The following is a 14085-nucleotide window of genomic DNA, read 5'->3' as shown; positions in this document are numbered from 1 at the left end:
ATATTAGTCTGGTTGCAGACTTGCTGCACATTCGAGCTAAGTGGCCACTGAGATTGCAGTTCCTGCAGACAAATTGTTGAAATCTGCAAGATCTGACTGGGTGTTTTCCCCCACACCTCCAATATGAGTTAAAGTTTCCATTGTTGGGGACAAAGGGACTATGGCCAGGCATTCCACACTGACTGTCCCTTTGACTGCTCTTAAATACCCTATTAGTGGGTATCAATGGCCCCATCCTGGGCCGCATTGTCCACTGTGATGGCGTGAATGTCCGTTCAGTTTGCCATTCTCTCTGTTGAAGTCCTACTCTCTGATTTATTGCTGCCTGGGGAGTGTTGGACAGCCGCTGCCTGCCTGCGGGCCTTTGAGTCACATTGATGATGTTGACTCCCTGATCTATCGCCGCGATAGAGGCAGAATTGCGCGCGTATTTTATTTTCGTCTCTTCCTCCCCCGCCATGAAAGTTTGAGCTATCAATGCCACAGCTGCCAAGGTCAAATCCTTGGTCTCAATTAATTTGCGGAAAATTCCCGCATGACCGATGCCCTCGATAAAGAAGTCCCTTAGCATCTCCCCGCTGCAGGGGTCTGTGAACTTACAGAGCCTGGCCAAACGCTGGAGGACCGCTACGAAGTCCGGTATGCTCTGTCCTTCACGACGTCGGTGGGTGTAGAATCTGTGTCGGGCCATATGTATGCTACTTGCCGGTTTGAGGTGCTCCCCGATCAATTTGCTAAGTTCTTCAAAGGTTTTGTCTGCTGGCTTTTCGGGTGTTCGTAAGTCCTTCATGAGCGCGTAAGTCTTTGGTCCGCAGCTGGTAAAAAGATGAGCCCTTCGCTTGTTGACCGCTGCAACCCCCAGCCATTCTTTCGTAACGAAGCTTTGTTGAAGCCTCTCGACAAAATCATCTCAGTCTTCCCCAACACAGTACCGTTCCTCTGTGCTACCGGTGGCCATTCTCATGGGTCGTGAATTCCCGTTTCACGTCGGCAATGTAAAGTCCTGACTCTACAGTATGAAACCACACGAGACACATTCTGGGGACAAGGTCACTTTATGACCTTTACTCTTTATTCACAGGACTCCAAAAACGATGATCCTGCGTGGGACCTCCCTTTTTATACCTGTGTAATCAGGTAAGGAGTGTCTCCCACAAGTTCACCCCTTGTGGTCAAGGTGTGCATCTAGGTTGAGTGTATACAGTAATACAGTGGTGTTACATTGTGGTTACATACATGACATTAAATAGCTGGGGTCCCAGCACTGAGCCCTGCGGCACCCCACTAGTCACTGCCTGCCATTCTGAAAAGGACCCATTTATCCCGACTCTCTGCTTCCTGTCTGCCAACCAGTTCTCTATCCACGTCAATACATTACCCCCAATACCATGTGCTTTTATTTTGCACACCAATCTCTTGTGTGGGACCTTGTCAAAAGCCTTTTGAAAGTCCAAATATACCACATCCACTGGTTCTTCTTTGTCCACTCTACTCGTTACATCCTCAAAAAATTCTAAGAGATTTGTTAAGCATGATTTCCCTTTCATAAATCCATGCTGACTTGAACCGATCCTGTCACTGCTTTCCAAATGCGATGCTATTCCATCTTTAATAATTGATTCCAACATGTTCCCCGCTACTGATGTCAGGTTCACCGGTCTATAATTACCTGTTTTCTCTCTCCCTCCTCTTTTAAAAAGTGGTGTTGCATTTGCTACCCTCCAGTTGATAGGAACTGATCCAGAGTTGATAGACTGTTGGAAAATGATCACCAATGCATCCACTATTTCTGGGGCCACTTCCTTAAGTACTCTGGGATGCAAACTATCAGGCCCTGGGGATTTATCGGCCATCAGTCCCATCAATTGCCCTAATACAATTTCCTGACTAGTCAGGATTTCCTTCAGTTCCTCCTTCTCACTAGACCCTCGGTCCCCTAGTATTTCTGGAAGGTTATTTGTGTCTTCTTTTGTGAAGACAGAACCAAAGTATTTGTTCAATTGGTCTGCCATTTCTTTGTTCCCCGTTACAAATTCACCTGATTCTGACTGCAAGGGACCTATGTTTGTCTTCACTAATCTTTTTCTCTTCACATATGCATAGAAGCTTTTGCAGTCAGTTTTTATGTTCCCAGCAAGCTTCCTCTCATACTCTATTTTCCCGCTCCTAATGAAACCCTTTGTCCTCCTCTGCTGAATTCTAAATTTCTCCCAGTCCTTAGGTTTGCTGCTTTTTCTGGCCAATTTATATGCCTCTTCATTGGATTTAATACTATCCTTGATTTCCCTTGTTAGCCACGGTTGAGCCACCTTCCCCGTTTTATTTTTACTCCAGACAGGGATGTACAATTGTTGAAGTTCATCCATGTGATCTTTAAATGTCTGCCATTGTCTAGCCACCGTCAACCCTTTAAGTATCATTCGCCAGTCTATTCTAGCCAATTCACGTCTCATACCATCGATGTTACCTTTCCTTAAGTTCAGGACCCTAGTCTCTGAATTAACTGTGTCACTCTCCATCTTAATAAAGAATTCTACCATATTATGGTCACTTTTCCCCAAGGGGCCTTGCACAACAAGATTGCTAATTAGTCCTTTCTCATTACACAACACCCAGTCTAGGATGGCCAGCCCTCTAGTTGGTTCCTCGACATATTGGTCTAGAAAACCATCCCTAATACACTCCAGGAAATCCTCCTCCACCGTATTGCTACCAGTTTGGTTAGCTCAATCAATATGTAGATTAAAGTCGCCCATGATAATTGCTGTACCTTTATTGCAAGCATCCCTAATTTCTTGTTTGGCGCTGTCCCCAACCTCACTACTACTGTCTAGTGGTCTGTGCACAACTCCCACTAGCGTTTTCTGCCCTTCGGTATTCCGCAGCTCCACCCATACAGATTCCGCATCATCCAAGCTAATGTCCTTCCTTACTATGCGTTAATTTCCTCTTTAACCAGCAACGCTATCCCACCTCCTTTTCCTTTCTGTCTATCCTTCCTGAATGTTGAATACCCCTGGATGTTGAGTTCCCAGCCTTGGTCACCCTGGAGCCAAGTCTCCGTCATCCCAATTATTTGTTAATTGCTGCCTGTGCAGTTAATTCCTCCACTTTATTATGAATACTCCTCGCATATGACCGTTATACATCATTTCAACAGTAAAATGGACATTAAGTGGGCGTTAATCATGCAAAAAACTTCAAAAATCTAGCTCCAAGTCCCCTAGTTTGAGTTTTCCCCCATGAGTGGAAATATCCTCTCTGCATCCACCTTGTCGAGCCCCCTCAATATCTTAATTATTGTCATTCAATAATAGTCCAGGAATATACAACAGTTTTATTTTTAACACCTCAAACTCTGCACGTTGCACATTAGTTTCAACAACGTTGGCTATTTCAATTGACAACCATTATCAATAGTGTCAGAACAGTTACATTTTTGGCTTGAAGGCTTTCACTTTTATAATCCCTGAACATAATGCAAATTAATTACACACTTTTCTGCTTGCCTGCCTGTCTTTATCTCCTTTCTAGCTCTACTTCATTCCTCAGAATTCGTCTAGATCCCTCCTGTTCGTGCTGTTTTTTCATTCCCCGTTCCATCTCACCAGCATTCCAAGCTACCTTCCCTGGTCTCTAAGTTTGTTTTTATTTGTCATTCATGTGAATATCGCTCCTCTGAGCAGTGAAAATATTGTTCATTGAGAGTCGTACAGAGTAAAATACATTTCTGACTGACTGCACTGTTTCAGCGCTACAGGCCTTTTCTAAGATTGCATCTTTCTGCTATGATTTTGCATTCATACAACAATAGGATGGATGCAGAAGGAAGGCCAACCCTTTCAATCCTGAATGTAAATTGAACTGCACTGTGATTAATGCATTTATCATAGCAAAAATATTTATTTCTTTTAGTCTTTGGAAAGTGCATACTATTATAATGACTGTCGCTGTAAAATCTAAGTGCTACATAGATCTTTTTGTTCAACGATTCCCTTGAAAGTTGCTTCATTTGATGCTTGCAGGAGTATTGAATTCACAAGTGATTTCTTTGCATGTAGAAAACAAATGCTCATTAAATAGGGCAGTGCTGGAACTCATGTGACTTCGCTGTCGATCATATGCCAATATAAATAGAACATGAATGACTCAGTTGTACAAGGAAATTCATATTAAAGACATATATAGACCTTCTTCACTTATATATATCTTTAAAAGAAATAGTGTTTGTGGTGTATGAAATAATACAATGAACTCCATACTATGAGCCAGTGACCAGGTGTAACCTGGTCAGTCTTTAATGCCTTCCAGAAGTGAAGATACAAAGGTGAAGTTCAGGTTATATACTGGGCCCCAACACAAATGTACCTATGACCCTAGGACCTCTGATTGTAGTGCCCCTGGTGATGGGTAGACCTTATGTACATTACATCATTCCCCCCCCCACCCCCAGTTCTTGGCACAAGTCCATATTACAAGTTCAGACAGTCCGGAGCCCTTTGCTCCCTGGTTGACCGTCTCAGTACAATCCCAGTGCTTTCCGAGTCTCTCACGACTTGGGGCTGGGCATTCACCACAGTGGGTTCTTCTGATGGCTGGACGTGAGTTGGTTGGTTGTCTAAGCTCGCGGTGTCTTCTTCCAACTGTTCCGGTTTGTCAGTGTGTCTTAGCTTGATTTGATCAATGTGTTTCCTGCATATCTGAGCTTAACCATATACACCCGGTTACCCTCCTTATCCATAATGTTGCCCGGGAGCCATTTGGGCCCTTGACCATGGTTAAGTACATACACTGGGTCATTTACAGAGATATGTCGCATGACACTGTGGCGTGGTCATGATACCACTGCTGGCGTTGACGTCAGGTTTCGACATGATCGTTAAGGTCAGGATGGACTAGAGAGAGCCTGGTTTTGAGGTTCCTCAATAGTTCCGCAGGCGGGACCCCGGTGAGCATGTATGGCCTTGTCCTGTAACTGAGCAGTATGCGTGACAGGCGTGTCTGCAAGGAACCGTGAGTTATGCGTTTCAGGCTCTGCTTGATGGTTTGAACTGCCCACTCCGCTTGACCATTGGATGCGGGTTTGAATGGGGCTGACCTCACGTTTTTTATGCCGTTGCATTTCATGAACTCTTGAAACTCCAGGCTCGTGAAACACGGTCCGTTGTCGCTGACAACGATGTCTGGCAGACCATGTGTGTCAAACATGGCTCTCAGATTCTCGATGATGGCAGTGGAAGTGCTGGATGATATGATCACACATTCTATCCATTTGGAGTATGCATCCACAGAAACATTTTACCGAGGAAGGGGCCCGCAAAGTCGATGTGGATTCTCGACCACGATGGATGGCCATGACCACAGACTGAGCGGAGCTTCCTTTGGGGCATTGCTTAACTGCATGCAAGTGCTGCACTGATGCATGCATGACTCTAAGTCTCAGTCAATACCAGGCCACCAAACATGGGACCTGGCAATGGCCTTCATCATGACAATACCGGAATGCATACTATGTAACTTAGGTACAAATCTCGCCCTGCCTTTCTTGGGCATTACAACACGCTTACCCCACAGTAACAGTCGGGCTGGATGGAAAGCTCATCTTTGCGATGGCTGTACGGTTTGGATCCATTACCCATTTCCTTGGGGATGGTCGACCAATCCCGTTAAGAAAACAACGTTTTAAAACCGATAGGGTCGGATCCTGGCTGGTCTTAACTTGTTGAGCAGTGACAGGTGATCCTTCACTCTCAAAGGCTTCCATGACCATGAATAGCTCTACGGTGTGGGCAACGGTAACTGGCTCAATGCATCAGCGCAGTTGTCGGTGCCTGGTCTATGGCGAATGACATAATCATATGCAGATAATGTCAGCACCCATCTCTGGATGCGGGACGACGCGTTGGTATTGATACCTTTATGTTCCGAGAACAACTATATAAGCGGCTTGTGATCGGTTTCCACCTCGATTCCCAAACAGGTACTGGTGCATTTTTTTTACCCCCTAAACACATGCTAAAGCCTCTTTCTCTACGATGCCGTAGGCTCTTTCCGTCTTGTACAAGCTTCAAGATGCGTATGCAACTGGTTGTAGTTTGCCTGACTCATTGGCTTGCTGGAGTACGCAGCCGACCCCATAGGATGACGCATCATAGGTCAAAACTAGATGCTTGCATGGGTCATACAGTACCAGTAGCTTGTGGGAACACAACAGATTTCTAGCCTTCTCAAAGGCTCTGTCTTGAAGTTCACCCCACATCCAGTCATCTCCTTTCCTGAGCAGCTTGTACAAAGGATCTAATACTGTGCTCAATTTGGGTAAGAAGTTGCCGAAGTAGTTGAGAAGACCCAGGAATGAACGCAGCTCCGTTACATTCTGGGGCCTGGGCGCATTTTTGATGGCCTCTGTTTTCACGTCTGTAGGCCTGATTCCGTTTGCAGCAATCTTTCATCCAAGGAATTCGACCTCTGGATCCATGAAAACGCACTTCGAACTTTTCAGCCTGAGTCCCACTTTGTCCGGATGATGCAGAACCTCTTCCAGATTGTGCAGGTGCTCCGCGGTGTACGACCTGTGACTAGGATGTCGTCTTGGAATACCACGGTCCTGGGGACGGATTTCAATAGGCTCTCCATGTTTCTCTGAAATATGGCTGCCGCCGAAAGAATGACATAAGACAATAAGAACATAAGAATTAGGAACAGGAGTAGGCCATCTAGCCCCTCGAGCCTGCTCCGCCATTCAATAAGATCATGGCTGATCTGGCCGTGGACTCAGCTCCACTTACCCGCCCTCTCCCCGTAACCCTTAATTCCCTTATTGGTTAAAAATCTATCTATCTGTGACTTGAATACATTCAATGAGCTAGCCTCAACTGCTTCCTTGGGCAGAAAATTCCATAGATTCACAACCCTCTGGGAGAAGAATTCCTTCTCAACTCAGTTTTAAATTGGCTCCCCCGTATTTTGAGGCTGTGCCCCCTAGTTCCAGTCTCCCCTACCAGTGGAAACAACCTCTCTGCCTCTATCTTGTCTATCCCTTTCATGATTTTAAATGTTTCTATAAGATCACCCCTCATCCTTATGAACTCCAACGAGTAAAGACCCAGTCTACTCAATCTATCATCATAAGATAACCCCCTCATCTCTGGAATCAGTCTAGTGAATCGTCTCTGTACCCCCTCCAAAGCCAGTATATCCTTCCTTAAGTAAGGTGACCAAAACTGCACGCAGTACTCCAGGTGCGGCCTTAACAATATCCTATACAGTTGCAACAGGACCTCCCTGCTTTTGTACTCTATCCCTCTCGCAATGAAGGCTAACATTCCATTCGCCTTCCTGATTACCTGCTGCACCTGCAAACTAACTTTTTGGGATTCATGCACAAGGACCCCCAGGTCCCTCTGCACCTCAGCATGTTGTAATTTCTCCCCATTCTAATAATATTCCTTTTAATGTTTTTTTTCCCAAGGTGGATGACCTCACACTTTCCGACATTGTATTCCATCTGCCAAACCTTTGCCCATTCGATTAACCTATCCAAATCTCTTTGCAGCCTCTCTGTGTCCTCTACACAACCCGCTTTCCCACTAATCTTAGTGTCATCTGCAAATTTTGTTACACTACACTCTGTCCCCTCTTCCAGGGCATCTATGTATATTGTAAACAGTTGTGGTCCCAGCACCGATCCCTGTGGCACACCACTAACCACCGATTTCCAACCCGAAAAGGACCCATTTATCCTGATTCTCTGCTTTCTGTTCGCCAGCCAATTCTCTATCCATGCTAATACATTTTCTCTGACTCCGCGTACCTTTATCTTCTGCAGTAACCTTTTGTGTGGCACCTTATCGAATGCCTTTTGGAAATCTAAATACACCACATCCATCGGTACACCTCTATCCACCATGCTCGTTATATCCTCAAAGAATTTTAGTAAATTAGTTAAACATGATTTCCCCTTCATGAATCCATGTTACGTCTGCTTGATTGCACTATTCCTATCCAGATGTCCCGCTATTTCTTCCTTAATGATAGTTTCAAGCATTTTCCCCACTACAGATGTTAAACTAACCGGCCCATTGTTACCTGCCTTTTGTCTGCCCCCTTTTAAATTGGCTCCCCCGTATTTTGAGGCTGTGACAAAAGGACACCTGTTATAAATAAACAGTCCTTTGTGCGTGTTGAAGCACGTAAGTTTCTTTGATGATTCAACCAGTTCCTCTGTCATGTCGGCCAACGTTAGATGCAATTTGATGAACAATTTTCCCCCGGCAAGCGTTGCAAACAGGTCAGCAGCTTTCGGTTGAGGGTAATGATCTTGTTTCGAAACTTGGTTGATCGTGACCTTGTAATCTCCACAAATCCTGACCATGCCATCGCTCTTTAACACCGGAACAATAGGGCTGGCCCATTCATTACATTCGACTGGTGAGATGACCCCCCCTTGCGTTGTAGCCTGTCCAATTCGAGCTCGACCTTTTCTCTCATCATGTGCGGGACCACCCTGGCTTTGTGATGGATGGGCCTTGCGTCTGGGCCTAGGTGAATCTGCACCTTGTCTCCCTTGAAGCTGCCAAGTCCCGGTTCAAACAGTGAGCGAAATTTGCTCAGCACTTGAGCACACAAATCATCATCCGCTGATGACAAAGCTTTGATATTGTACCATTTCCATTTAATTTTCTCGAGCCAACTCCAGCTGAATAATGATGGGCCATTGCCCGAGATAATCCTTAATGATAGATCATGAACCGCTCCCTCGTGCGACACTCTTACTGCTGCACTACCGATCATTGATATGAGCTCTTTGGTGTAGGTACGCAACTTCGCATTTATCGGACTCAGCTTGGGTCTCTCTGCCTTGGTCTCCCACGCGGTCATTGATCATCATCCACGGAGTGTGTCGCAGCTCGCTTGCTCTGCTGCGGACACGTCCTCTGAAGATGCCCTGTCTTCGCACGCCCTCTGCATACATACTGCCTGAAGCGGCACCGATGGGGTCAGTGATTGCCCCCACGATGCCAACACATTGAGCTCGGATTTGCGCCCGATGGCGGGCTTTGAGCGGCTCCCGTTCTTGCATACGCAGTCGAGTAAACCCTCGATGGCGAACTTTGAGCGGCTCCCGTTCTCGCATACGCAGTCGAGTAGGCCCTCAATGGCGAACTTTGAGCGGCTCCTGTTCTCACATACGCAGTCGAGTAGGCCCTCAATGGCGAACTTTGAGCGGCTCCCAGCCTTGCAGACGCAGTCGAGTAGGCTCTGCCATGTGCAGCTCTGACGGCCGTCGATACAATTTTGTACACAGTACTTGCCATGGAGTTCCTGTTTCGTCGCAATATCTGCTTCGTGCTTTTCTGCGTGGGCGATGGTGATGACCTTGCTGAGTTCCGCGTCTCCGCAGCCAGCAGCTTACTTAAGATCGCCTCGTGGTTGACCCCAATCACGAAAAAGTCACACAGCATGTCCTCCAGTGCAGGCCCAAAATTTGCAAGGCCCTGCAAGACGTCTCAGGTCGGCAACAAATGCCACTATGTCCTGGCCTTCTGATGAACATGCGTATAGAAGCGATATCTGGATATGAGGATTCCTTCCGTGGGTTTAAGGTGTTCCCGAACTCGAGCACACAGTTCTTTGTAATCCTTTTAATGTAGGAAGAGTGGGCGAGAACAGATTCTTGATGTGCATAGATCGTGCGACCATAGATGATGAGAAGAACTGCCCTGCACTTCTCTGCATCCTTCTCTTTGTTTAGGTCGTTTGCCACGAAATACTGGAGAAAGACGATCCGTGAAATCTCCCCAATCCTCTCCCTCATTGAATCTCTCGAGAATTCCAACAGTACGCGATCGTGCTGTGCTCACCATACTTTTGCGTGGGTTCGCATTTGTCTCGTCGTCAGTTGTGGTATGTGAAATGATACAATGAACTCCGTACTGTGAGCCAGTGACTAGGTGTAACTTGGTCAGTCTTTAATGGCTTCCAGAAGTGAAGATACAAAGGTGAAGTTCAGGTTATATACCGGGCCCAACACGAGTGTACCTATGACCCTAGGACCTCCGACGGTAGTGCCCCCTGGTGGTGGGCAGACCTTATGTACATACATTACAGTGTTCTTATGCGTTCTTTACCAGTAAAGGTAAAATACAGAGAATTCTGCAATAGAACTCGAGAATACTGAAAATGCATCAGCAATTTAGTTAACATCTAAAAGAAAAACACAAAAAATGCAGAAAAATAGCAAGGGACACAATGTTATATTAAAATTATCCCTGCAAGCAATAGATAATGTTATTGTATAACTGAGGTTTGAGGTTGTTTAATAATGTTAGATAAATTCAAAATCCATCATCTCAACACTTTGATCTGTAAAATGAAAGTATGGCTAGACCCCCTGCCTCAGTACATTTGTAAGGTAACAGAAATCTTGACAAAAATTGGGAACATTTGTGGGGGGTGTTCGGTGAAAGTGAGTGCAGATATTTGATGGAAGATCATAATTTACCTTTATTCCTAAATTGAAATGGCTTACGTTACTGTTTCCAGGTCTGGCAAAATAAGGATATTTGATATTGGAAAGAAGAAGGAAAAATGGTAGAAAAATCAATGTAGATTTGAAGCTTTTTTCAGCTGGCAGCAGACATGTTGTTTATCAATTACTTTCAACTTATCGTCAGTGAAAATAAAGATGGAAAACGTGCAAAATTAGAATGATCGACTAGACCAAAATTCTATTGTTAAACCAGAATGAACTTAAAAATATATGAGGAAACCATGTTGTTTATTATGACAGAAATCCTCAGTCGAGTGATTTTAATAACTATTAATATAGAACTTGAATTTAATTTTAGCTGACAAGGAAATTGTGAATGGATTTCTTTGTTTTTTGCTCCATTGCTCAGCATTCCATGCACTAGCAGAATGTTGCAGGCAAGATTCATGATCCCATATATTAGTATCCCAGGATCCCAGGATCCAGTATTTATTTCACAAACCAGTCCTCAATCCCATTTAGGTTCAAATTGATTTTGCGAGTCGAAAAGAAAATATGCTGGTAGCACTGGGGGTCTGTAACTAAAATGTTACATAATACAATATATTTTGTGGCACAGTTACTTTTTGCGTAAATAGTTGATGAGTTCCAGGGGATTGTTGGACTGGAGAAGGTTGCAGAGAATCAGAGGGGTGAGGTCATACCAGGATTTGAAAACAAGGATGAGAATATTTTCAGCCAAACAGTTCTTCATAATAAAGAAGAACAGATGTATATGTTACAGTGATACATGTACTGTGGGTTAAATTAGCGTTCAAAAAAAACTTTAAAATCACACAAAATGAGGGAAGCAACAACGTATTTTTTGTGACACATTAACTGACCATGCATTTACGGTGTTTTTATACGGTATCGCTATATTCAGGAATTCCTTTAAACTGTATCACAGTAAGGCTAGTACTTACGACCATCCTAACAGAGTGGCTAACTCAGCATAGACCAAAACCCTGATTTTGCTAACCCATGGCAAAGGCTCACCTGTGCCAATAACATGAGGGTCAGGACAAACTGACTATTGCAATGGCAAACCTTCCCCCGAATTTGAATTGGCTACTATGATATGAAAAGCTTGGCCTGTCGAACACTTGACTTGGGAGTGTAAAATCTACCGAGGCAGCAGCTCCTGAGGGGAGTGACTTGCCACCAAAGGGGAAGATATGATGCGACAGAAAAATGGACAAATTAGTCACCATAGCTCAGTGAAGACATGTCGGCAAAACTGCTTGCTTTGTTGCTATAGAGTTGGAGGTTCTGCTGCAGGAAGTACAGTTTTGGTCACCTTACTTAAGGAAGGATATATTAGCTTTGGAGGGGGTACAGAGACGATTCACTAGGCTGATTCCGGAGATGAGGGGGTTACCTTATGATGATAGATTGTGTAGACTGGGTCTTTACTCGTTGGAGTTCAGAAGGATGAGGAGTGATCTTATAGAAACATTTAAAATAATGAAAGGGATAGACAAGATAGAGGCAGAGAGGTTGTTTCCACTGGTCGGGGAGACTAGAACTAGGGGGCACAGCCTCAAAATACGGGGGAGCCAATTTAAAACCGAGTTGAGAAGGAATTTCTTCTCCCAGAGGGTTGTGAATCTGTGGAATTCTCTGCCCAAGGAAGCAGTTGAGGCTAGCTCATTGAATGTATTCAAATCACAGATAGATAGATATTTAACCAATAAGGGAATTAAGGGTTACGGGGAGCGGGCGGGTAAGTGGAGCTGAGTCCACGGCCAGATCAGCCATGATCTTGTTGAGTGGCGGAGCAGGCTCGAGGGGCTAGATGGCCTACTCCTGTTCCTAATTCTTATGTTCTTATGTTCTAAAGGATGGCAGCTCTTTCTGCAGCTATTTTCCAGTCAAAGCACAGGTGCAAACTGCATAAAAGGAGGTGGCTAACTTAGTCAATGCAATTGACTGGGTTCCTCGTACTTAGTCGTAAAGAGGTTTGCTGCCAAAAGGAACAAGTATAGGTAAGTGGGCTCCTCTGTGCAGATAATTCTAGTGGAGCCTGACAACCAAGCCATGAACATAAGTTGGAAATTGCTGCACCCTCTCAACAGTTTCATGTGAAGTATTGTGCCGAGTACAGCCATTACTCTTTTGCCCGCACACTTTCATTGCGCAACAAAGCTTCATAGAAGGTGGAAGTGGCCACTGAAGAACAGCAAGCAGATACTGAAGGATCCAGGCCAAGGTGTTCCTCTGTCTTTGGGGGTTTCTCAAGGAGCATGCCGGCAAAGTCAAGTCTAAAGATGAGGAGTGCATGGATAAGAGTTTTGGCAGGAGTGGAGGTAAGGTAGGGGAAACTGTCATATATGTATACTCTGTGTACATAATATGCTGGTACCACTAGAGGATGCAACTGTGGGAGGCCCAGGTAGGAGCTGTATAAAAGGCTGGTCACCACGCGGTGAAGGCACTCTGCAGGAAATAAAGAGACTAAGGTCACAGCAGTTCAAGCACAGCACTAGGCCTCGTGGAGTTATTCTACAGATAAGTAGAGACGTATTAACTGGCGACGAGTACAGATCACGGACTTACACGCAGAGATGGCTGCCGTTGGTAGTTTAGAAAAGTTTACAGAGGGTGAAGCCTTTACTTGGGTTTCGCTGGCCAGGTATCGCTTCTACACACACCGCTGCACCGAGGGCCAGAATTTAGCGGAATATGTCACAAACCTACGAAGGCTCGCGGAACCGTGCGAATTTGACGAACTCCTCAACAATGTGTTGCAGGACGTTTTCGTGATGGGACGGGACGTGAAGCGGACCATCACCTTAAACCAGGCATTCACAACCTCAATGTTGAGATTCTCCCAGAGTCAAAACTCACTGGCAAGTAGTGTGCAGAAAACAACTGTTGATCAAAGAATTAGTCCGACTAAGAGTCCGCCAAGGTGTGTAAATGTGAATCGTTTAACATGCTGGCATTGCAGGGGTAACCATTGGGCCCATCTGTGTCGATTCAGACACTATGTGTGCAAAGGCTACGACCAAAAGGGCCACCCACAGCGAATGTGCAGAAGAACTGCGACTCAAAACGTGGCAGAGGAGTCGGCAGGAGGTTTCTGATCCAGCAAGGATCATAAAGTACAAGCTAGAGAAGCGACTCAGCCTGAGGAAACAGTGCACGGGGTGCACACCTTCACTACCAAAAGTCCCCCCATGATGATGAAAGTCAAGATAAATGACATTCCTGTTTCCATGGAGTTGGACACGGGGGCGAGTCAGTCACTTATGAGCCAGAAGGCATTTGAAAGGCTGTGGGCAACAAAGAACAAAGACCCAAGCTGAGCCCGATTCAAACAAAGCTGGGCACTTACACTAAGGAACTGATCCCAGTTATCGGCAGTGCGAACGTAAAAGTATCCTATATTGGAGAGATACACGAATTGCCACTGTGGGTTGTACCAGGCGACGGATCAACGCTGCTTGGCAGAAGCTGATAGGGAAGATTCGGTGGAATTGGGAAGATGTCAGAGCACTATCTTCAGTGGATGATGCTTCCTGTGCTCAAGTGCTGAGCAAGTTCCCATC

This window comes from Pristiophorus japonicus, chromosome 7 (assembly GCF_044704955.1).
Source record: "Pristiophorus japonicus isolate sPriJap1 chromosome 7, sPriJap1.hap1, whole genome shotgun sequence".
NCBI lineage: Eukaryota > Metazoa > Chordata > Chondrichthyes > Pristiophoridae > Pristiophorus > Pristiophorus japonicus.
The sequence above is the reverse complement of the archived record's forward strand: the minus strand, read 5'-3'. Positions refer to the sequence as shown.